Source organism: Scomber scombrus, chromosome 9 (assembly GCF_963691925.1).
Source record: "Scomber scombrus chromosome 9, fScoSco1.1, whole genome shotgun sequence".
Taxonomy (NCBI): domain Eukaryota; kingdom Metazoa; phylum Chordata; class Actinopteri; order Scombriformes; family Scombridae; genus Scomber; species Scomber scombrus.
In genome coordinates, this window is record NC_084978.1 from 9418369 (window position 1) to 9445674 (window position 27306).

At 37.8% G+C, this 27306-nt stretch overlaps 1 protein-coding gene across 4 annotated transcripts in view; it reads left to right on the plus strand.

The window, feature by feature from the left end:
- The first annotated feature begins 1239 nt into the window (after positions 1 to 1239).
- Positions 1240 to 27306, plus strand: part of fam13b (family with sequence similarity 13 member B) — an 83936-nt gene continuing 57869 nt past the window's right edge. For all 4 annotated transcript variants that reach the window (XM_062425201.1, XM_062425200.1, XM_062425203.1 and 1 more), the window contains exon 1: positions 1240 to 1454. The gene's annotated coding sequence lies outside the window, so the exon portion shown is untranslated. The remainder of the gene's footprint in view (positions 1455 to 27306) is intronic.

Here is a 27306-nt window from a genome sequence, read left to right on the forward strand (position 1 = left end):
ATGTAGTATGGTATTAAGACTGCCTAATAGATTTAAAACTTAAATGGTGTGAATCAATAAATCCATCAGGTGGCAGTATAGACCAACTCATGCTCATCAGCTTCTACGCAGGGGTCAATAATATAATTGATGTTGGCAGTTAAAAGACAAATAGTGTACCAATATAGTATTTAAATAAATGTTGTTTTCAGACATAGATTACTATGCATATTCACATAAATAAAACATTAAAGCACACACACACACATTAAGGAAATATAGATAAGAAATAAATTGCTCTAAAAATCCTGAGAAGTTGTATAATGAGTTAATCTAACATTAGAAGTATCAAACAATAAAAACCATAACTGTATTAGTATTTGATTTACCACATCAGAGTCACAGAGTCATTCCCATAATAGCAAATTCATAAGTCATATTTTTTTAATATGAATGGTGGAAAATTAATGTTTTGGACAAGTAGACTACAAAAAACAGTAGGCTAATATATACATAAATGAAGTAGCCTAATAGTATTAATTTAATTGTAAATGTGACAATATTATGTATTTTCAAAAGAAGACTGCATTAAATTCTCTGCATATGAAATATTATTTAATGTACAGACATATGTTAATTCTGTAGTTACCAGTCAAGATTATTTTTGTCAAACTGTAGCAAATATTAAACTATATGAACATTTAGGATGGTTTAATGATTATGTGCACTGTGCTGTTGTTTAATCTTAAATGAGGTGTTCACAGTGTCTAATTGTATTTATTAATCTGTGAAATAACAATCAGGTGAATGAAGTACAATATTCTCAGCAACACTGGTTTGAAAATTAGCCTACTTATTTGGGAGTGGGAGGCTAGTGTCAGGTCATTGTTTATGTATTTGTGGCTGCTGTAACACTAATTTCCCTTTGGGATTAATGGAGTACTAAATCTATCTATCTATCTATCTATCTATCTATCTATCTATCTATCTATCTATCTATCTATCTATCTATCTATCTATCTATCTATCTATCTATCTATCTATCTATCTATCTATCTATCTATCTATCTATCTATCCAGTGTGCATACATTTATTGCAGGTTATCTTTATTTATTATCTATATTGAACTGAGGCGGGGTCAGTATTTGGCAGCTGCCTCCCGCTGTGTTGTGAGTGAGAGAAAGGAGGCGGGGTCAGTATTTGGCAGGTTTGTCCCTTGTGTGTGTGTGTGTGTATGTGTGAGTGAGAGAGAGAGACTCGCTAAGCAACGACCTGCGGACAGGCATCCGAGCTACGAAAAAAAGAAGAAGAAGAAACCAAAAAAGAAACAAACAAAAAAACAGGAACCACATTAAATTCGAGTATCTTCTGCAATGATCCCGACGTTATCCCTACTCTGTCTGCTCTGATCTCGTCGAAATTGAAGTGAAGAAATTGATGCATCTTGCTCCGCGGTCCTGTTTGTTTTGACCTGGTAAGGTACCGATTAGCTTCCTCTGCTAACAGCGCTTCACTCACAGCAGCATCTTAACAGGCTAACAAATGCTAAGCTAACTCTGTCTAGTCTATCGCTTATTATCTCTCTCTGGGTTATTTCCCCGGTGCTGTCAGGTAGTGTGTGAATTAATCTGCTTTGGTTGCATCTTAATGTAGAGGCTTTTTTTAAATTTAAAATACGTAGCGGGGTTTTTAAAGGCTTCGTTGTGTGTGTGTGTTCATCGGGAGGCTAACAGGCTAACAGCGGCTAGCATCGAGAGGAAGGTGAGTCCCATCACATCTGTGGCTCAAGCAGGCTAACCCCAAAGATAGGATCAGCTATCTTTAAATTATGTGCAGGTTTTTTTATGACACGTTCACAATCAAAACAGCAGCGTCTTCTTTAAAAAAAAAAAGTGCGTGTTATCTGGTTTTACCCTCCAGATGTGGTGTTATACATATGTTTTAAGTGTGTGTGTGTGTGTGTGTGTGTGCGTGTGTGTAGGGGCATTTCACAATCACTAAATGTCTGTTTTTATTATTGTTATTGACGATTACAGTACATATTTAAACGTGCACATAAACGTACAGTGTGTGTTTTTAGTTGTGTGGTTCAGCTGGTGGTTTGAGTTGTAATTTAAGCCTGTAGTTTCGTTTTCTATTCAGGGTTATTAGTCCTCAAAGGTCTGTGCAGGAATGTTCTGGTGTTTTTTTGTGGCACAGGCCCCTGCTGATGCTGATCCTGGTCCTGATCAATACATTTTGGTTACTATTACAGGATGCACAATTGATTTAAACAGATTTTTCCGTCTAATATAGGGATGTGATTGTGCTGACTTTCATTTCTGGGGCTGTTTGAAATCCTCTTCATATTGCATAATCGTATCCGTCCATTGCCCCTGGATTAGGATGGATTAATCTCTCCATATGGTGTCCTATGGGCGGTTATGAGTAAACCTTGCACGTATTACACAAAACTACACTGTAGTTACTGTGATTAAAACGATTATTGCATACTGGCATACACTTAAAAAACACTTTTAATTCACACGAATGCATGTTGAAATATGTGAAGTATATATGTGAACATAGTTGAGTCGAAATTACTCGATTAATCAGTTTGTTGCTGCCATTTTTCACAATTTATCAATATTTTTATACATTTAAGCAGAAATACCAAATCAGTCCCCGGCTAGTATGTATACTGTTTTTGTTTACTTATGTAAATCTATAATTCAGGTTTTGGACTGCTTATTGGACATAACTAAGTTGTATGAAGACTACAGTTGGGAATTAAGAAACTGTAACAGGCATTTTCACTTTTTTTGACATTTTATACACTAAAAAATTAATAATTAACTGTGAACATGGAGGTTATTGCCTACTCACATACACAAAACACTTTAAATTCAAACAAATATATTAAAGTGCGTATGAAGTTGTATTGCAACGTTGTAGAGTCAAAATTACTCGATTAATTGGTTTGTTGCTGCCATTTTTCACAATATTTTCTAATGTATTTTTAGAAGAAATACCACAACAGTCCCCAGCTAGCATGTGTACTGTTTTTCTTTACTTATATAAATCTATAATTTAGGATTTTTGGACTGTAAATTTGACATAACTAAGCTGTGTGAAGACTAGGGATGTGTATCATTTGAAAAATCACGATACCAGTACCAATCCAAGTACCCTTAAATTAACACCGATACCAATTGAGTGCTTCATTCGATATCCATCATGTGAATAGAAGCATTAAATTGCATAAAACGTCACCACCCCTCCACATTTAAATGATTTGATTTTTACATAAATTGCATTTTGAAAGCCTTCAATTTATTAATATTTAATGCTTGTGTTGATCGGCTGTGAGCAAGTCCATACAAATAGTCATATTTTCTAACTCTGGGTGCAAAAAGGATCGATTGCCGGTAGTGTTTGATGGGAGACGTTTCGATATTACTTAGTATTGATTTATTTCAGTCGGTAGGTGTCGAGTACCGATACCCAGCACTAATGAAGACATCAGCTTGGGCTTTAGTAAACAAGCATTTTCACTGTTTTTGACATTGTATACAGTATAAAATTAATAATTAAATAAGGAAATTATCATCGGAAGCAAAAATAACTGTAGCAGCTTTTCAGCGTTGCAAGAACACTCGTTATGACGTTTGCAAACTTTTTAACACTATCTTCATCTTTATTTATGTTATATGTATCAAATCAGAATTAAAAACTAAGTCGCACATGAAAGGGAATTCAGAAATATAATATTAAAAGTTAAATGAAGGACTAGGGATAAAATATTAATGAAAACAATGCCAGAATTTTAAGTCAGAGTTTTAAGTAGAACAAGCCAGAGTACAGTGTGTTCAAGACGGACGTAAAGGAAGTGGCAGAATTTCGATGCTATGGAGGCCTTGATACGTATGAACTACTTGCTGGCTTCATAATGCATCTATGTGGTTTTCAGTTCTTCACATATATAAATATATCAATGTACTGTGTGCATACTCAGGCGTGGAATATGCCCCCAAAACATTTAACTACACAGGAAAGAAACCTGTTGTTAAGAGTCAAAGGTAAAAGTGCTTAATTCATTACTGACTACAGTATCAACAACAGAAACCCAAACAAGATCTTACAAAATACTTTCCTATAGCTCATTAAAGTTGAACCATTTAGCAAAACATTGAGGTTATTGTGTAAGAGAGAGAAAGCAGAGAGGTGTATAGACGGACGGGAGTAAAGGGCAACTTTGCATCAGTGTTGATGTTAGTATAACCACTGTTGAGTCAGCTACTGTACTACCGTCTGGATCAATGGTGTTAAAACAATTACAGTTTATTAAGAAGACGTATGTAATGAAACTAGTGCAGTCTAATACAACAGCACTGAAATATATATGTCCTTTAAGAGGGTTGTAATATTCAGTTTCTGTTTTAAGGGAGGGGGTGAGTCAACCTTACAGTCATTTTGGAGGCTTTTTAATTGTGTTATACTCAGATTTTGGGGTAGACTAACTATTAGAAACATCTGAAATATGATTCAGGGGTATTACAGGTATTATTCCCCTCATGAAGGTAAGATTTAAGATAGATTATCTTTAAGGGGTTACACCAAAGGCTCTGAAACTACTCCACACATATTATTCTCTTCATGAACGTAGGATTTAAGATTTAAGGTAGATACGACATACCTAGTCCAAAGCTATGCTATAGTTTATGGTGTATCTAACGCGTGTCTTCCCAGAAATGTGACCGAGGCTGCAATTAACAACTCTTTTTTTTTAATTATCGATTAATCTGTCACTTACTTTCTTGGTTAATCATTTAATCTTTTGGTCAGAAAATGGTGAATCACTATTTCCTAAAGCACCACGGCGACATCCTCAAATGTCTTTATTTGTCCTGGCCATCAAGATATCACATGATATACGCGTTTTTAAGTGTTACAGCATCGGGTAAAATCAGGCGTTGAACTAAAGAATATAAACCTATGTTATGTGTATCTACAGTGGGACTGTGGGTCTTTTGTGTGGAGCCCAATCAATATATTGGTCAACTGATATTATCAGCCGATATTGGCCTATCACAGATATATCGGTATCAGTGTTTATGCTGTCTGATATGTGCTGATATTTCTCAGATATATAGGCCGCATTTTATGTTTATTTAATCCTTTTTCCTAACTCAAGTTTAATATACATATTAAATTCCCAGTGACGTTTACTGTTTCAGTGCATTCTTAAACTGTAAAATATCATGCCTCCATTACATACCTTGTCTTTATGTATATATTCTATATATATATATATATATATATATATTATATATATATATATATAGAATATATATATATATATATATATATTATATATATATATTATATATATATATATTATATATATATATATATATATATATATATATATTATATATATATATTATATATATATATATATATATATAACATTATCGGCCGAATAATATATATTTTTATTTTCTAATATCGGTATCGGCATCGGCCCGAAAAATCTAGTATCGGTTGGGCTCTACTTTTGTGTTATGTATAGATAATAATAATCCATTTTACTTCAGGATTATTGTATTAGACTGCATTAGTGTAAATTAGAGTTGCAACATATTATTATTTTCATTTGATTCATTTCTCAGAGTGATATAATCAGATAGTTTTGTCCGACCAAGAAACCAAACCCCAAAGATTTCTAATTTAATGCTACAAAAGTGTTTTTTGCATTTTTATCTTGAAAAATTACTGAAATAATTAATCACTTAAAAAAGAAAAGCTAACTAAGCAACTATTTACGTCAACTAAGCATATTCTCCCTGGCAAACTTTACTAACCAGAGCAATTAAAATGACAGCTTAGATGAAATATTATATTAAAATCACTCATCTAAAAATAAGCCCGACTGTGAATGTTGGCGATAGTTTAGTGACGATATTAATAAGATACAAGGTCAGTGAGATGCACGAGGCAACGCCATTATTAGCGTTCACTGTCATTAAGTACTTAAGTGGAACCTGTAGCCCTCTATGTGAAGGATCTCACATACACACATACCATCAGGGTCACAACTCTGCAACATCCTGCTGTGTGAGATAAGACGACCCATAGTTTTAATATGGAAAGAAAACACACACACAGCACAGTTACAGCAGTGTCATAACCACCCAGCTGCCTACAGTGTGGGATTGTTGTTGCCAGGCCAGTGAGTGGTTGTTTTAGACTCTGTGGACGGGCGCCAAGCTAAACCAAATGTGGTCCAAATCTCTTTAAAGCTGGACTCACACTGCTAGAAATTCACCAGATTTTAATCCCGGCCTGCTCATGTTCACACACACACACACACACACACACACACACACACACACACACACACACACACACACACACACACACACACACACACACACAGACACACACAGACACACACAGACACACACAGACACACACGCACACTATAAATCTCCCATCTCACAGCGTTGTAGCTAGGGCTGCAGCTGTCGATTATTTTTGTAATCGATTATTCTATCGATTATTTCATTGATTAATCGAGTAATCGAATACATTATTTTGCCTTATTAAATAGCCGTAGTAAAAATGAGAAAAAGGAAAAAAAACATGTCTCTGAAAATGAACAATTAATTGGGTTTTATTCCTGGACATTTCTTTTTCAAATCAAAACTAAACCCATTTATTGCATTTAATTTAAGTACCTTCTGAAACAAATAAATGAAAATAATAATGCAGTAAAGTCAAATGACTTTGAAACAAGACATATTTAAGATTTATAACTTAGATGATGGCTATTTGGTCTGAATATACAATTTTTTAAATCAAAGCTAAACCCATTTATTGCATTCAGTGCATTTAACTTCAGTGCCATCTGAAACAAATACATGAACTTATTTTATTTTAGTGTGACTGATTTTAATTTTTGCATCATTACGCTACCATACAAATGAAATGCGCTAGATGCCCCCGCTGCTCCTACCTCAGGTTTTCAGTGTAGAGACCTGAGATCAACCTCCCTGCTCCTCTCCTCATCTCCTACTGCTGACTGGCTGACTGAGATCTCAGCAGGTAGAAGCTGTTAGTTCACTAACTAGAACATTAATGATCCACACAGTGACATTATAAAAAGAAGACGTGGAAATAAACGATAGAAAACCGATCAGTTAGGGTGTGTGTGTGTGTGTGGTTGTGCACGCGCGTCGCCCCCGACTAGATGCCGCACACACTTTCTAATTTTCACTCTCTAGTAAACTGCTCCGCGACATAGCGAGTGACCCAATGTCCGTCAGTAATAACAATCCCTGTAAAACACAAGCAGAGCGCCTGCGTTACTGGAAAACAAGGGAAAATGTACTTTAAGACAAAATGATAGCTGCGTAAAGTATTTGATTTCTTGAAATATTTAAATTACTGTTTGAAAATCATGATTCGTCCCCATAAAACAGAATGCACTACAGAATAAGCCGACATTCACATCATGCAGTCATTTCAAGGATGAGTCAGTATTGCAGTTGGATAGAAATTTGCAAAGGAGAATTATTTTAAATTTTGACTAATATTAATTGAAGTATATCTATTGCTGTGCCAGATGAGGGTTAGGCAGCAGATGATAATGTACAGGTGTTGGTGTTGTAGCTCTCCTTTCGATTATCTCTGGTTTTATTAGTCCATTAAAGACGCTTTTTTGGAAGAATTTTATTGACTTACATATATTATCATAGAAGGTATGGTCCATATATCGCCTAAATTAGATATGTGCACGTACAGTAGTTATTAATTAGTCAAGTTTTATTAATTAAGTACTTTTCTAATATTTGTTGTTTATTAGTAGATAAATGGGATTCTTGGTGCTGGTGTCGTTCTCATGTGTTGTTTGCCAGTAAGTTGTCCCCTGTTTTATTTTTATGAGAGCTATCAAATAGAAGAATAATATATGTGTAGTGTTTGTGTGTTCCTGTATTTCTTGCTGCTGTTTGAGGCTCAATACTTTACCGGACCCCATAAACACTGCAGAACCAGGAGGCTGCAGCTTGAGTGCAAGCAGGGCAGATGGAAAAAATCCTCGGCCGAGCATCTGGTTTGACTGAAGTAATCTGAGGATGAGAAGACGGCCTCAGCAGGTTTAAGAGCAGGGCTCTAACTGTACAACATCTGCTGAAAGTGTGAAGCATCCACGAAGATTGCATTGTCATGAAAGTCAGTTGACTGGCAATACTGGATGTGACACAGTTTATATCTGTGACCTATGGCACCATTATCTCAAGGACTGTTTTGAGGATATTTTAAAACAAAAGTGGCATCTCTATATATTCATTTTTCTCCTCAGACAGGGGATTATTATATTATATTAAGCCCAAATTGATACTTTTATATTATTTTTGGCTGATTAACCAATGATTTTCTATATCAGTTAATATTTTTTTGTCTATAAAATGTTTAATTTAAGCATCATTCAAGTAAAAATCCAAAGGTATTCTGTGTCCAATGATGTTTGCTAATTATTATCAAAATTATCATCATAATTTTGTGTTGATTGAGTGATTTAATTGGGTTGACTACTCCCGCCAGAAATTTGGCACAAGCTACATTTAAAGACCACATTTTCTGGCTTATTTTTAAAAAAATCTCTCAATTGCTGCTCTTTTAAAGTTCTGATACGTCAACTTTCTGCCTTCAAGAACAATTAGAGGTAAAATTCAGGTCAGTCTCTCACCAGGTAGATATCACTTAGTAGCGCTGCTTGCCCAGCCGGTCTTAGTCGGATGCATTGCTAATACATGAGCTCAGAGATTAATTCGACCTTGACCTCAGAGCTGAGCTTTCCTGGTTTATACTTGGCAGCGGTGCCGCTTGGCTCGGACTGTAAAGTAATAAAGTCTGTGTTCTGGCTGCAGACCCAGCGATCCAAACCAGCCAACGCTGCTTCAGAGCCATTTCAGTCAGGTTAGACCAAGAGTCCTTGTTTTTTCCCCAAGATTAATTGGGATCCAGCAACACCTTTCTGGGAGTTATATGTTGAGTTGAATTTTAAAAGGATCCGGACGCTTTAACTTGTTACTCTACCAATACATTTTAAGCAAGTGGGGCACTGATCAGGCTACAGGTCACAGCTCACTCAGGTTTCAGTAGAATCAGAGTCATATCTGCTAATGACTTCATATCGTTTACCCCAAAATTTAGAAAATGTGAACTCCAAGTAACAAGCTCAGTGGCTGTGCTTCATGGTTTCTGCCCAGTACAGCTGTGCCTGCACGAATTTGCAGATATTTTCATAAATAGATGAGTTGTTTGAGTCATTTTTTAAAAGAAGAATTTCCAGTTAGTTTGCTGGCTTCACTTATCCAAGAAAGTTTTAGGTTTCAGTGTTCACACATTGGCCTCTCTCACTAAAACTACTCCACATCAATTAGACATATTGTTTATTTTACCACAAGTGACGCAAAAAAGTGGTGAGGTGGACAATTGTAACACTGGATGGTTTTTTTTAGGGTTTTTTGTCCCTGTGAATGTTAGTGGCTTGGTGACTAACGAGATATTAACACATAAATATTTGGCTGCTTTTGTTTCCTGAAGATATGCTGAGAAAAGGAGAAGGAAATCTAACTGGGGCATCTTAAACAAACAAACCAAAAAAAAGCAGCCAACTCACATGACAATGACTCAGATATTTTTTAGAGCTTTTCTTTAAAGGTGCGTGAGGAAAATAAGGGTTTGACTCTTGGTCTCAGGGCAGTAATCGAGCAGCAAATCCTCATTGATCTCAGCTCAGTTAGCCTGCCCCTGTTCTTCAGAGCGCACACAGTCCCGGCTGCCTGGATTCATTGGCTCATAAAGACCTGCCCTCAATAATAATTATCACATACATTTGTACACTCTAAACTCTTCAGAGAGCAAATGATGACTAAAGAAAGCTGAGAAAACGCTAGAAGAAACTGTCACTTCCTGTATCGAACCACACTGCCACTTTTTTTTTTTTGCTCGGTCACCGTCTCAGCTCGTTTTGTCAGCAGACGCTCACAGCTGGTGTTTTGATCTATTGTGTACACACAGGAGCGCACACACAGATGGAAATGACAAGACTTGTACTATCCTGCGTGAGCCGTTTGTGTCTGTTAATCGAGTCTCGTTCAGGCCGTCGTATCACACTGTTTAGTCAGTGGTACTCAACAACGGGCTCGGGATTTCCTCATTGATTCCGTCGGCTCACTTCCTCATCGAACCGTCACGCCTGTCCAGAATATAAAGACAGACAGTTCTTTTTTTTTTCTTTTTTTCTTTATGCTAGCTGGTATTTTAGTGTGCAGCGGTCTTAAAATTTCCATCAGTATGAGACTGACCGAGAGGCAGAGGTGATTATAGATCCATACTAAATCAATAAAGTTCAATGTCAGTGGTCTGAGATGGGGGCTGAGACCACTGACTGCTGTGGTCTGAAACACACTTAATCCACGATGCAGATGCTGATGTAGTTCAGTGTCGTAAATCACAGTAAAAACTCAACATAGCATTACAGAGTGCATTCCTACACTGTGATTAACTACAACGGTTGATTATTATTTTAATTATACTTTATTTATTGTCATCATATAATTTTTGTGCATCTTGGGCATGTAACTACAGTGATTAAAACATTTTTGTCAACATAAGTACAGTATACTTGTTACATTATACTGTAAATTATTGATTTACTTTAACTAGTTGCTACATTAATTGTTATTAAGTTGTATCATTGGGTGACACGTAATCACGATTAGTTGATTAACATTCGGTTGAATCTAGTATCAAATATCACTTCTTAAACTAAACACTTTTTGCCTGGGCTTGGACACATGAGATAGCGTTAAAACTGCGTTACTTATGGCTTAAACATCAGTGTAAATGTTTTAGACCATTGTGGACAGAGAGCTGAGATGTGACTGAGATGACTCTTTATAATTGATTAATCTTTTGTCTTTTTTTAATTTATTTTTTTATAACAATGCAGAGTGGAGACCAATCCAGAAATGAAATATGTCAAGCTGCCATATGCGTCTGTCACAGATGATAAAGAAGTCAAAAAGACAAAACAGGCAGTCATATAAATGCAAACTGTCATTGAAAAAAATTATAATCAGGTTTTCTTTTTGTTTGGGCCAATACGGCATTCAGGAACCAATCATTTTTCAACATCTGAGGATTAAATTACTTTCTTTTGATGGTGTTTCCGCAACAATATTGTTAATTTGTGCAGTAAGGGGGGGAAAAAATCAATACCACATCAGTTCCAGCCTGATCTTTTTATCTTAGCTTAGTTTTCATTGACAGGTGTTAATTAAAACCTATTATTAGGAATCAATACAAGTTCTCTGTATGCAGTTTTAAGGTCAGCCTGACCTCTGAAGGGCAAACATGAATAATTATACACGGAGCATTACAGAAAAGTCACTATTAGCAAGATTACTTTAACTTTCTTACACATAACAGGGAATGTATGCTTAAAATGTGCCTTTATTATAGATTGCTAATGAAAAGATACTCTCACAAGAATACAATTAAAATTAAAGCTCTGTGGAAAATTGTGACGCCCAGATGAAAATAAAATGTATAACCAGAATTCGATCAGAGGTTGTGGTCAAAACCAGTTTGACCATTTGTTTGAAGAGTCAACAAATCCACAGAAAGAAGAACAGAAATGTTTGTGACTGTTCACCCAGATGGCAACAGAGCAAACTTTATGCAAATATCTCGAACAAAGTGCTGCTTTGCTCCCACAGTTTCCAACACAGAGCTGCACTTGTTTCCACTGTAGGCGTTGAAGCTTTTTGCAATGTCACAGGCGCTCAGGCCATCGAAGAACACATCTTATTCTACTGTTTCCCTTAAAGAGAGCACTTGTGTGGCAGATCAGTGACTACGATAACCAGCAGTATAATGAAATGGTGAGTTCAGGCTGCAAAAATCACCCAGTTCAGAGACACTCCCTCCTCTTCCTCCTCCTCCTCCTCCTCCTCCTCCTCCTCCTCCTCCTCCTCCTCCTCCAGTAAATGCTATTAAACAGGGCATTTAACCCCGGCAGTGGAAGTCTGTAGTGGCAATTAAGCACCAGCTGCATAAGACTCGGGTTGTACAGGGGTGAAACTACGTGGATGTGAGGTGTAGTTTTAAAGTTAATTCAAGCTTCCTCCCTTCCTTTTTGTTGATTTTTCAACTCACTGTGTATTTTAAAAGCATTTCTTTAAAATCGATCGTTATGTTTTTTTTGTTGGATGCTCCCTAGATCTTCAAACAATAAATAAAAAAGAAGATTGTGCCACTTGGTTGAGGCAAAGAGATAACAAGGCCAGAAAAAGCCTGTATCCCCCTAAGACATGTGCTTATTAATTCATCACTGACAGGGCTAGCCTGGGAGGAGCAGCTAAACTAGGCTAGGGCAGTGAGCCGCTGACACCGATTCAAGGGCAAAGACTGGTTTTACGGCTCATCCTCTCTTTTATCTCACGTGCTCTTTCATGTCCCTTTTCTCTCTCGCTACCTTCTTCTCTGGTAATCTTCCTCCGCCATTCTCTTTTCTGATGCCCCTTTTTTTGTTTTGTTTCCGTCACTCTGCTCTCTCTCCTCCGTCATTCCTCCATCCATCTGCTTACACGCCTCCGAGCCTGAGTCGACCTGCTGATGTCTGTCTGAAAAAGACACAAACGCTTCCTCAGCTGTAATTAAACATTTACCCACAATAACTTAACAAAGCCTGGCAGGTATCAAAAGTAAATCCTATTAGTTTGTTTCTTGTATAACTTATGAGTTACATCACCAACTCATTACCAGTTACCAAAATCATCTCTTCATAATTAAATTGTGTTATTTTTTTTGCATTTGACACTTTTATAGTTTTTATTCTTCATTGGATGCAATGTGGATATATTGTACTTTAAGTTTAGGCTGTTAAACACTAAGTAGTTAGTTATTTTCTTACTGAATTATTTCTTTTAATTAAATAACTTATTCCCTTGAATTATATATCTGAGGCTTTTACCCCTGATAACTACATTTCGCTTTCTGGAATTACTCTACACTCTATTTATCTCTGATTAGAGGAGAGTCTGAGAAAGCAAAAGCAACTGATCATCAGCAAGTGGCGCAGTGCTTTTTAGGTCACGTTTAACCAAGGTAATTGTGAAGATGCATAGATATAAAAGCATAAAGACAGATTGCACTGAAACTCTGGAGGAACAGCATGTGCAGCTGCTCAAGAGTTGCTCAGTGAGACTTTGACACGAGGGTTGGGCCGATGTCTGAATGCTGACCTGCACATTTTTTGCAGATTAATCCCTGCTATGCATTCCTATCTAAGCTGTGTGTAAGAGACATAAAGAAATATATAATAACCTCCATCAAATTCACGCCTGGAGAGACACAAAGAAAGACAGTTAAGTACAGAGTAGTAAAACAGTGGTTAATGTAAGACGTAAGGATTTATGCCTGCTAAAAGCTTTGTATTGGCCACTAGAGAGGCTTAATAGTGGGAAAAAGTTACATTGCAATACTTTTTTTTTCTGCTACAAAAATACAGCGAAATTTCACCCGATACATGCCGTTTATTATACAATTAACAATCATAATATTCAGCATTCGGGTACTTTTAAAAGTCTCTCCTTCTAACAAAACAAAACTCCCCCCTCCTACTTCTACCACACGTGAGTCAGCCCTCTGGACCCCTCCCCTCCAGAAATCAGCTCGGACTCCTCCACTTTCGGTTTCACATGTGCGATTGTGACAACAGCAAGAAGGACAACAAGTGGAGAGAGAGAGCAGGTGGGAGAGGGTATTAGAGGAGGGAAAAACAACACGTTTCTTAATAAACTTAACAAATGGACACTTGTTTATTAAGATAATAAAAACATAATTAAAATTAAAGTAAAAAAATACATAACATATATCAAAATTTTGGGGTTCATATATATTTTAGTCAGAGGTTTCAGAGAATAGTTTTTCGTAGTGGTTTATTAATGTATTGCTTTTCCTATTATTTACTAGCCTGAGTGATTTAAATAAGGAGTTCACTTCTAGGATGAGAGGTGCAAATTTCTTTTTGTTTTGGAGAATAACAATGTTTTTAATTATTCAAATGTGTGTTTAATCCACATGTTTGAAGATAAATAGGCATCCCGGTGTGGTTGACAGTGGTAAAACCCTCAAACTCAAGCAGCGAACAGATTTATCTGCTGCCTTGCATAACTTGAACGTCTGGTGACTTTATCTGTGACGGTAGCCATGTCACTTGCATTTTTACAGGCAGGTGACCTGTAAGAAGAGGCAGCGCTCTTTTTGAGGTCGTGGTAGGCGACTAGTGATGCCTGTTTCAGTTTGATACATTGATGAAGTGCATTGGGAACCGATCAAACTCTGTGTTTCCGAGAACCCTTAAATCGGACTTAATTAGCTATGTAATATCAGACAGATTTTTGTTGTAGGTGAGTCACAAAAAGCAGCAAAAAAAGTTAAAGCATGACGCATTTGAGTTAATTTGCCTTACTTGACAATGTGTCTCCTGCAGCCCTATCACCCCCATCATAAATAACCCACTTTATCTTCTTCCTCCCCATGTTCTGCCCACTGAATGTGTGTTTACTTGACCTCAGAGTCAGGGCGGCCATCCCCTGCCTTTGCCTTATTCCTCCTCAAACAGGAGAGCAGTTTTTTTCAGATCAACTTTTACAACACCTAACCTGAGGGTTTGTGTGTGTGTGTGTGTGTGTGTGTGTGTGTGTGTGTGTGTGTGTGTGTGTGTGTGTGTGTGTGTGTGTGTGTGTGTGTGTGTGTGTGTGTGTGTGTGTGTGTGTGTGTGTGTGTGTGTGTGTGTGTGTGTGTGTGTGTGAGAATGTGCGTGTGTGGTTTTTAATGAGCGTTCAGTTTCCTCTCTGTATTGTCACACTTGCAGACCCCAGGCTTTCATTTGTGAACATATTTTACATATTTTACCCACATCCATTTTTTTCTCATAGATAGGGCAGACTGATACCACTGTGTGTACTTTAAGGGGTGCTGTTAATAACACACAAGCCAATCATAGCAACATAAGCAGTAGCTTTATATTAGGCACGTTGTTGACAGACTTCCTGTTATGTATCTTGTTGCAAAGCACTTCAGCATCCTGGATGGCTAACAGGGCTAATGTTAGCTGTAAATTAACATGGTGACAGATTATGAGTCAAATATAAACTGACAATATTGTGCATAGTACCATATTCTGGATCACAGTTTATTTTTGTGGGTTTATATTTACGGAGTGTCTATTTGCACCCCTGGTACAAATAGCCTCATCCACACAGCTGAGCTATTTGCACCCTAGACGTATAACAACGTGAAAACATTGCATTCATCTTCCATGCCAGCAGAAAAGGGCGAATTTAGAAACGTTTCATCTCTAATGTTTGTTCTAAAGACATTTCTGGCGGGAAAGTTGTATTATATTTTCAGAATCTTTCCTCAGTGAATGCATACAAGCGTCAGTTTGTCACTTAGAAATTATTTGTCGCCAATATCTATCTTCCGTATTGACAAACATATTGTGCTGTCACGTCACTATGTAGGACCGAAGTGGTAGCGTAAGGGTCAGCGTGTCCGTCATTAGTGCAGGAGACAAGGGATTCGAGTCTTTGCAGCAGCACTTATATATTGATACTGTTTTTATCAGAAAAACTCTGCTGCATTTTCATAACTTTGTTAAGTAAATGCGTACAACCCGAAAATATCTGAATTTTCAACCTTCAGTTTGTTATTTGATGGAAATCAAATCTTGACAGATACGTCTATGGTTGCCATGGATACCAAATACATTTCAGACCTCTGCACCTGGGGTGCAAATAGCCTTTGCCTTATATTTATATATATTTTCTAGTCCTTTTGAACCAGGTGAGCCAATAAATGTATGACACCTGACATAATATCTCTTAAAGCTATTACGGGAGCGGACAAAGTGTGACATGCCGTTTTCATTTCACCTGTGACAAAACAGATGAGTATCTCGGTCACATGTTCAATGATTGATGGGAGAGATTTTTATCTGTTTGTCTTTGTGCTCACACACAGATACGATCCATAGCTGTGTGTGTGTGTGTGTGTGTGTGTGTGTGTGTGTGTGTGTGTGTGTGTGTGTGTGTGTGTGTGTGTGTGTGTGTGTGTGTGTGTGTGTGTGTGTGTGTGTGTGTGTGTGTGAGAAGGGTTGTTTGGCTCTGTGTGTGTTCACTTTTTTTGGATGCGACAGTTCAAATGTGTTCAAACTGGATGTTATGAGTCGTGTCAGGATCCCGAGCTGGAACTGAAATAACTCAACAGACATTTCAGTAGACACACGCAGAAATAAACAACAGGTATTCTTTCTCTCCTTGATGTTTTTATGAGGTTTTATTAGGCTTTTTTTGCTCTTTTGAGAGATTTTAAGTATACTTCCTCAATAGACTATTATTAGTCTATTGACTCTCTATCCTAGAGACCTGTTTGTGAGCAAAAAATCTACTCTTAACTTGTGAAACTGATATAAATTGAATTAACTTTGATATTTCTTTAGAAGCTATTTAGTTTCTGAAGAGGACTCCCGACTGTCCGACATTTCTCTCCCGTCACTTCCCTCTTCCCTGGTGTGGTTTCACCGTGACAGTTTGGGCAGCGATGATAGACCGTGCAGAGTTTAAATGCTTTGATCTGTCCTTTTTTTTAAAATCCAGGGTTATTTCAGGGATTTTATAGCATGATGCAAGTAAGAGGAAATTTGCTTATTTATTTATAACCTCTTTTGAATATTTTATCTTCTTTTTGGTCATGCACTTTGTTTTGATGGAGCTGTGAGGCTATTTGGTCGATCAAAACACGGTTGTTGTTTTTTCTCTCTCTCATGCGAGCCATATAAAACTGTCATTATGAAACATATCTGCACTGCATTTGTTTGCACTTGTTTGCTTCTATCCATAATGGTGATTTTAAATATTAATTTTAAACATGTCAGGGAGTTGAAAGTGCATTATTCACGAAACGGGGGCTTGGCTTTTGTTGAATTTCTTGCACCAGTCTGACCATTTTGTCCTCCCTTAAATATTCTAGTGGGTTGCTGTATGTTTTTAGTATTCAGTTACTTTTCATGCGGCGCCTCAAATTGACTGAATCGGTGGCTCGGTTAAATATCTGACTAAAGTTACACTTCCCAAAGAGGAACAGCTGTTGCAGATATTGAACCTGTGACCTTTCTGTTCAAGGAAATTTCCTTTAACGGCTGCCTCCCCCGCAGACTGGCGTTCTGGCTTCATCTCTGTGTGCATACTCCACTTTTAGAATCAAACTGAAATCTGATACACCGTGGGCTTATTTCACATTTACTGCAGCCCGCCACATCTATGGGCTGTTATTGAAAACTCACTTTGAATCCAGAAACACGGCGGAGACAGATTTCTAAATGTTTGCATACCGTACATTGTGCTGTCACAGCTCAAAGAGATGATTTTTTTTCTTTTCTTTTCTAACAGTAAAATAAAAACTCAATCTTTATATTTCTTGCAGCTGACTACTAAAGGATGAACAAACTATTTACTTAATTTAAGGTAGATTATGTTAATTCTGACACTTTCTGCACACTCCATGTTTAAATTGGGCTGCGTTGGTGGACGTGTGTTGCTTTTAGTATCAGTGAGATGATGAAAGGCCTGTTTGTGTAACGGAACCATACATTTGAAAGCTTATCGGAAGCCAGATGTCTGCATGAGGGATTAAAATGCTATAACGAAGGATTTCACACATGGGTGTATTATAAGAGCTGGATACCGGACCAAAAACGGCGCCCATTCAGTCCTATAAGAATTACTCGGCTGGCACATACGCCAAAAAAAGGGTTCTAGCTTCTGGGTTTACTTCAACATTACGCGGCCCACTGAATATAATAAACCCTTTCTCTTATCTCTTATTAGGGCCCGAGCGGCGACTGCAAGTCGCCTGGCGAAAGCCCTATTGAAATTGTAATGTTTATTAGGGCCCGAGCGGCGACTGCAAGTCGCCTGGCGAAAGCCCTATTGAAATTCGTTCATGCCCCAACGTGCAAGTGACCCCAAAGTGCAAGTGACCCCAAAGTATTCAAGTAATCAAGTAATCATGTGGTATGGAAGACCCCCAGGGAAAAATGCTATATTGAAATTGTAATGTTTATTATTATTATTATTATTATTATTATTATTATTATTATTATTATTATTATTCCGACATTTCGTGCCCCAATTTCGCCCCTTTCCCAAATGCGAAAATGCTTATACTTTTGCACGGACGTCCGGCCTCATCCGAAATTCGATATTTTTGGGTGGTCGCACATGGTCGACGCGGAATAGCGCCCCCTACAAAGTCCAAAAATGCCCATAGGGAATTTTGCTAACTTTGTCCTATGGTCACAAAATTCGGTACACATATGTATTATACCCACATATGCAAAAAAGCCTCTTGACCTCATGACCTCAACCCAACAGGAAGTCGGCCATTTTGGTTATGATTTTTCCCGCCTAAAATTAACTCCTCCCACAGCGTTCGCCCGATCAAGTTCAAATTAGGTACGCAACATCTCCAGACCTAGCTGAGCTTAAGTTGTGCTCTGCGCATCCGTAGGTCAAAGGGCGTGTCTGCCAGGGCTCAACTAACTTTGGCGTGCTCGCCATGTACATACGAGTGGCTCTCACGCCCACATACTTCATCCAATCAGCTTCAAACTTGCTGGACATGATGATGGCTCCGCCCTGAACGTCCCGATATATTAACTTCCCACGTAACTCATAGCGCCCCCCGGTGGTAATAGGAAGTTAACTAAGATTCATTAAAATTACATACTTTGCCCCATCAACTTCATTCAGAACCAGTTGGTGAAGCTACATTATGAAGACTGTGAAGCTACGAGTAATGGCGTCCGTGTGGCGACGCGGCGACCATCAATTCCTCGCCATGAAAATACGTTTGGCTTTTTGATGGCTTTATTGAACTCGTATCATCATGAAAATTCGTACACAGGTCCAGGGTGCCGACCTCAACGTCTCCATTCGCTCATAGGCGATCTCACTCGTGTCGCCCCCTAGTGGAAACAGGAAGTGCCATATTTTACATCATCATTGTGCGATTTCCACAAAACTTCACATGTGTAATCACTGTCCCACCCTGAACGCAACCGCTTGTGTTTTGTTACACTCTACTGCCCCCTGGTGGATGAACCATCAACCTCTCATAACTCCTTCATGCTTTGTCCAATTCACTCCAAACTTCACATGACTGATGAGTGGCCGCCCTGAACACACCAGACCACACCAGACCATATGTGTAACTACCTGTGACTGCCCCCTACTGGATGAACGAAACATTGCATTTTTGGCCTCCTTCCAGGTTTTTTCTCACTTTCTGCTTCACGCCACTGCCCCACCATGCCTCAGGCCCCGCGGTGGTATGGGTGAGCGAGGGCCCGCCATCGCCGCTTGCGGCTTTAATTTATTTTTAATCTTTTCAATTATTTATTTGTACTTATTATATTTACATTTTTAAACATTTCTATCATTTGTATTTTCTCCTGCGTACATTGGTCTTAAATTTTGTCTTTAAATTGTTCTTTGTTTTTATTCCTTTTTTTGTTTTACATTTTTTTCACTTGTTCTGTCTTATTATCAGCTTGTCAATTAGCTAATTGTAAAGCACTTTGAACTACACTAGTCTGTATGAGAGTGCTATATAAATAGAGTTTGATTGATTGATTGAGATGTGCAGTAGTGATTCTCATAGACTTTACATTGATCCATTTTCATGGATTTTTAAATCAGCTTTTCTTGACTCGAGGAAGGTTTTACAATATAAAACCTCCATAGATCAAAAATTCATCACAGAATTAAAATTAATAATTGACCTTCTCTACAGTTCGAGGTTTCCTGTCAACAGTCTTACAGGCATCTCTTTTATCTATGGGGAACATGCCTTTTGGGGTTTTTTTCACTACTGCAAAACCTCGATTGACCACTGGGAAGAATCGGCTGATGGCTGAGCAGCGGTGCCTTATCCAGCTCATATAAAACATCTGTGATTTTACAGTAGTGGAAAGTATTTTATCTATTGTTGCAAGGATTTAATGGTAAAGAGTAGAAATGTTGCAGTCTCTAATCCACAGGAAACGCGTGCTTGTGCCTGATTGGCCAATGCGAGCCTCGACACATCATGTCACTGTCTTTTGTCGTTTTTTTGTTTGTTTTTTTCCCCTCTGACCTGTCACCTCACTGCATCAGTACAGAGGCCTCATTGAATCCGACCGCAGCCTGACAACCTGTCTTGTTCTTAAGTTTGTGTGGTCTAGCACACTTTCCTCTGCGTTCTCATATTCTCTGTTGACCCCTTTCCCTTTTTGGTCTTCTCTCGGTCCCCTCTCTCTCTCTCTCTCATTCAGTTTTTCTTTCTCTCAGCGCTCTGCTTTAACTTTCTCTGTTTCCTGTCCAACAGTACCTCTCATTGTTGAGCAGGAGGCTGTTAAGAATGATATCTGGGATTAAGACACACACACAGACAGACAGAAAAGAAAGAAAGAAACACCGACAGAGCTGCTCTAGACTGTTCCATTACTGCCCAAATCCTCACTACAGAGGCCTTTTAGGGTCAGTTTTCATGGCAGAAAAGGCAATGGTTTGGGAACACTGAGGTCTCTAATCTCCCGATGTCATATTCCCCATCTGTCTGTTAAAGCGCAAGTGTGTTGAGGCTGGCAGGAACAGGGCCACCCTCGCTTAATATATGCATGTACTATGGCACTGTAAGGTGTCTTGGGTTATACATATGCCAAATGGTCCTGTATATGGAAAGTACATTATAATAAAATGAAAGGATTTTTTTTAGGGGAAGGGATAATTTGGGTTTGAGCTCATGTGTTTTTCTCATAGACTGCTGCGTACTGTGATGGTTTGTCATTCAGGGATTTGTTCTTAGTTACTAGTTGTAGACTTTGGTTAAAGTAAAATGATTCTTTCACTTTTATTCCAGTTCAATTTGAATCCAGTGTCTTTAAAATAGTCACTCCTGCAATGTGAAATGTTGGATATAATTTTGAGTCATTTTTAAGAAGAAAATATTCCAATTATCTGATTCCAGCTTCTCAATTGTAAATATTTTTAAGCCTCCGTGTCGGCTTTATCGTTGTTTTTGTAAATTGTTTCAGTTGTAAGTTCCCTGACCCAATAGTGGGATATTTTCTGGCTTTTAAATAGGCTTACACCCGAGCAGTGCCAGTTCAGTTGCTTTTGGAAAGCACAGAGGCTGAAGAATGCCTTTAGGGGACTTGGCAGTCTTTATGAGCAAACATAAGACTCTCGAATCCCACATTTAATAAGCCTAAGTAAAGGAGAAACCTGGAAATAAAGTTGGGCTCTTCAGCAGTACCAAATACAAAGGAGTGAAGATGAATATACTCCTTTTATTTTTGCTGTCAAAAGTTCAGCAAAAGGGGGGGGGGGAAACTAGTATCGTACTGATAGAAACAAATTAATCTGCCAATTATTTTATCTATTAATCAACCAATGGACTAATCGCTTTGTCTTTAAAATGTCAGAAAATAGTGAAAAAAGTCCATTATAATTTCCAAACAGCCAAGTTAGCGCATTTAAATTAGCTAGTTTGATTATCGACCAGAAGTCCAAACCCCAAAATATTCAGTTTACTTTCATAAATGACAAAGAAAATCATAAAAAATCTCTAACTTTTAAGAAGCTGGAACCACAGCATTGATTAATTAACAATGAATTAATTATCAAAGTATTTGCTGTTTATTTTCTTGTAGTTATCAGCTAATTATTGCAGCTCTAGTTCTAATAACAAGTAAAACATCTGTGGATTATTCACTGACAGTTCATTTATACTGACACACAGTGGAGATGAAGGGCCTGGACACAACAGACCACCTGTGTAGTTCTAGTGGAGGAAACATTGGATTTTTATTTATTGTTTTCCAGCCCTGTTAAACTTGAATTATACCCAAAATAAGCTCTGTTAGCTCTGACGCTGATAAATACTGCGATGCTTTGATTTGACTAAAGTGAAAGCTTCCTCCATGTTAGCACATCAGGGTCTATCTGGTCTATTCGTGTCATATTGTTGGCGTACCGGTGAGTCATCCACATTTTATAGGTCAAATCTGAACAAATCTAAACTCTGTGCCAAGGAAACCTCACGAGGTAGCTTCTTTACAGATGGAAGCAAAGTGAAGTGAACTCTGATACTCATGTCTATGTGTGGCTGTCCAGAACAGAATAGTGGTTCAACCGTCGTACGCTGAGGACAGTGGATGGACATTTCAGGCAAAGATTGTTTCAGCAGCAGCCTCAATGCCGTTGATGATTTAGAAAGATTGAAAGACTGAAAGATTTACTTTATTTTAGTTTTGTGTAGCTTAGTGGCTACAACATGGCACAAACACTGCAGGGGTTGATGTCTTCTTTGTAGCTGTAAGTTAAACTTTAATACAAGAAATGCAGCTCAGATTGCTTCACAGTAAAAGGGGTTAGAAGGAGCAAACGTTAAGCTGTTAAAAAAGAAAGAAAAAGAAACTATCTGATATTATATGTATAATAAAAGTAGTAATGATTTTAAAATGGTAAAAATAGTACGTAATAAATGTAGATATAAAATAGAATAAATACAATATATTCAATCAAGTAAAATACAACATTTTAAAAGAAGTTCAGTAGTGAATCAGTGTGAAAATGACTGATAGGAAAACTAATATAAGTTTTTAGCTTTCTTTAAAGAAAACTTAGCAAGCTGCTCACCTGCTATCTTAAGGTAGTGTGTTCCATAGTTTTGGGTCATTATGGACAAAGGTTGCACCAAGTAATTTAATGCTCATGTGAATCTTAGATATACAGAATCCATCTGAATGAAACACAGGACAGCCCTTTAATGATCTAATAGAAAACTTAACTTTTACACCCTTGAGTCAGTGCAGTAATAACATGGAGGTCATGACAAGGATTTAGCTTTTATATTAACCAGAGGAGTTAAAATCTTAAACTAACCTGAGTATCAGTGCTTAGTTGTTCCCTTTTACTCTGACTGTGGATTCAGCTTTCTTTCATTTTCCTACTAAAGAAAAAAGAAAGAGTTAAGAAGAAGCAGTTTATTGCATTTACATGTCGGAATGAATTAATGTCTTGTTCTCGTATTTTCCTTTTACTTTTTATTCTCCTGTTTTTATCTCTTACTCTATTTTAGCTCAACTTTATTTCCAATTTAACACTTTTAATCATATTTAAATGTATTTTTTATCGTGCAAAGTGTTGCTTTTACATCCTGTCTTGATGCATTTTACGTTTTAGCATAAAGCACTTTGAATTGACTCGTCGTTGCAATGTGCTATTCAAATAAATGTTCCTTACCTTGCATCTAAAATAGTTGAAAACGCTCTTTCCTTGTATCTGAAACGTTTAAAGGGTTTACAGTTTTTCCTCGATGTTGCAGGATTTAATGTTCGTTTGTCATTGTTGCCAAAATCTTTATTATCTTGGTCGTATTAACTGATTGAATAGAGTTTGAGGAGCTCTTAGGTATTGTTATGATGTAATGAAAAGATGCTTCTAACAGGCTGGAAAGAAACCTGTAAGAAAAGAGCAAATCCTCTGAAAGCACTAAGCCGCTTTCAGGGAGAGACACAGTGACAGTTCAAGTTAAGAAACAGATACGTTTCTAAACTCAATATTTTCCCTCCGTGGCTATCACTCTTCCTCCTCAGTTCGACTCCCCTGGCTCCTTTTGACGTAGAGGTGATGATGCAGGCTGCCTAAGTGGGTCAGATGGCTTGTGTAACGCCACAATGTAAGGATGAATGAAAGCAAAGCAAGGAAGGGAGACAAGAGGGTAGAAGTACAAAAAAAAAGAGGAAGAGCAAGAAGTAGGAGAGACACTAAAACAATGTCGGACTCCGTAGTTTTCTCTGGGCCCCTGCCTAATTTGATCAGTGATGACATGTATAGCCGCATGTCATCATTTAACCGCTGGTTGTCGAGGTGGTGTCCAGATAATGATGTGGGCTTCGTTGATAATTGGCAAACTTTTTGGGGAAGACCTGGTCTGATTAGGAGAGACGGCATACATCCCACTTTGGACGGAGCTGCTCTCATATCTAGAAATATGGCCGAATTCATTGACCCAAATCCATGACAACCCAGAGTCCAGACCAGGAGACAGAGCTGCAGTCTTACACGCTTCTCTGTGCTTCCACTAGAGCAGTTACCCACCCAATTACATATAGAGACTGTGTCTGTCCCCCGACCTCCTAAACCAATTAAAACAGCTTTTAATAGAAGAGCGATACATAAAAACCTGACCAAAATTAATACCACTCCAGTAATGGACCATCAAAATAAGAGAGTTAAATGTGGACTCTTAAACACTAGATCTCTCTCCTCTAAAGGTGTATTAATCAATGATATAATATCAGATCATCATATTGACTTATTCTGTCTTACTGAAACCTGGCTGCGTCAGGATGAATATGTCAGTCTAAATGAATCCACTCCTCCCAGTCATATCAATACCCACATCCCTCGAGACACCGGCCGAGGAGGTGGAGTTGCAGCCATTTTTAACTCAGACCTAAAAATCAACCCTAGACCTAAACTTAATTATAAATCATTTGAAAGTCTTGTTCTCAGCCTTTCTCACCCAGCCTGGAAAACTTTACAGCCTGTCTTATTTGTTGTAATCTACCGTCCTCCTGGCCCGTACGCCGAATTTTTATCTGACTTCTCAGAGCTTTTATCAAATTTAGTCCTTAGCACTGATAAGATAATTATAGTAGGTGACTTTAACATTCATGTGGATGTTGAGAATGATAGCCTTAACACTGCATTTATTGCATTATTAGATTCAATTGGCTTCTCTCAAAATGTGAATGAGCCAACTCACTGTTATAACCACACCCTCGACCTTGTTCTGACATATGGTATTGAGGTTGAACATTTAATAGTTTTCCCTCATAATCCTTCTTTATCAGACCACTACTTAATAACATTTGAATTTTTATTACTGGACTATACACCACTGGACAGACATGTTCTTACTAGATGTCTGACTGATGGTGCTGTCACTAAATTTAAAGAAAAAATTCCATCAATGTTGAGCTCAATGCCATGTATCAATACAACAGAGATGACTTATTCTGATTTCAGTCCCCCCCAGATTGACTGTATTGTTGATAGCGCTGCAGACTTACTGAGAACAACTCTGGACTCCATCGCTCCTTTAAAAAAGAAGGTAATTAAACAACGGAAAACAGCTCCTTGGTATAATTCCCAAACTCGACAATTAAAACAAATTTTACGAAAACTAGAAAGAATATGGCGTTCCACCAAATCAGAAGAATCTCACCTAACCTGGCAAGACAGTCTTAAAACATATAAGAAGGCCCTCCGTAACACCAGAGCTGCCTACTACTCATCACTAATAGAGGAGAATAAAAATAGTCCAAGGTTTCTTTTCAGTACTTTGGCTAAACTGACAAAGAGTCATAACACTACTGATCCATGTATTCCTTTAACTCTCAGTAGTGATGACTTCATGAGTTTCTTTAATGACAAAATCTTAACTATTAGGGACACAATTAATCACCTCTTGCCCTCAATAAGCACTGATTCATCCTCTAACATAGGAAACTCAGAAACTGCTTTTAAACCTGATATTTATTTAGACTGTTTCTCTCCAGTCGACCTTATAGAATTAACCTCAATGATCACTTCCTCTAAACCATCAACCTGTCTTTTAGACCCGATTCCAACTAGGCTGCTTAAGGAAGTCCTTCCCTCTGTTAGTACTTCCTTATTAAATATGATCAATCTGTCTTTAGTGACAGGATATGTACCACAGTCTTTTAAAGTAGCTGTCATTAAACCACTTCTCAAGAAGCCTACTCTTGATTCAGAGGTTTTAGCCAACTATAGGCCCATATCGAACCTCTCCTTTCTCTCTAAGATCCTAGAGAAAGCAGTTGCTATTCAGCTGTGTAACTTTCTAAATAATAACAGCTTATTTGAGGATTTTCAGTCTGGATTCAGAGCTCATCATAGTACAGAAACTGCACTGGTAAAAGTTACAAATGACCTCCTAACTTCATCAGACAATGGACTTCTCTCTGTCCTCGTCCTGTTAGATCTTAGTGCTGCCTTCGATACTATTGATCATCAAATCCTGTTAAAGAGACTTGAACATTTAATTTGCATTAAAGGAACAGCATTAAACTGGTTTAAATCCTATCTGTCAGATAGATTTCAGTTTGTAAATGTCAATGATAAATCCTCCATGCAAACAAAAGTAAAACACGGTGTTCCTCAGGGTTCAGTGCTTGGACCAATACTATTCTCCTTATATATGCTTCCTTTAGGAAATATTATTCGGAAACACTCAATAAATTTTCATTGTTATGCAGATGATACTCAATTATATCTATCAATAAAGCCTAATGAAATCAACCAGTTAACTAAACTACAAACATGTATTAAGGACATAAAGACCTGGATGACCTGTAACTTCCTGCTGTTAAACTCAGAAAAAACTGAAGTTATTGTGCTTGGCCCTAAACACCTTAGAAACACATTATCCAATGATATAACTACTCTGGATGGCATTACTTTGGCCTCCAGTACTACTGTAAGGAACCTAGGAGTTATATTTGACCAGGATCTGTCCTTTAATTCCCACATAAAACAAATTTCAAGGTCTGCCTATTTTCATCTGCGTAACATTTCAAAAATCAGACATATTCTGTCTCAAAATGATGCTGAAAAACTAATCCATGCATTTGTTACTTCTAGGCTGGATTATTGTAATTCATTATTATCAGGCTGCCCTAACAAGTCTCTAAAGACTCTCCAACTGGTCCAGAATGCAGCTGCACGCGTTCTGACAAAAACTAGAAAGAGAGATCACATTACTCCTATTTTAGCTTCACTGCATTGGCTTCCCGTAAAATCAAGAATAGAATTTAAAATCCTTCTCCTCACTTTTAAAGCTCTTACTGGTCAGGCTCCATCATACCTTAAAGAGCTCATAGTACCTTATGTACCTACCAGAACACTGCGCTCCCAGAACGCAGGCCTACTTGTGGTACCTAGTATCTCTAAAAGTAGAATGGGAGGCAGAGCCTTCAGTTATCAGGCTCCTCTCCTGTGGAACCATCTCCCAGATTCGGTCCGGAGGGCAGACACCCTCTCTACTTTTAAGAGTAGGCTTAAAACTTTCCTTTTTGATAGAGCTTATAGTTAGCAAGCTCCTAGTTTATGCTGCTATAGGCTTAGACTGCC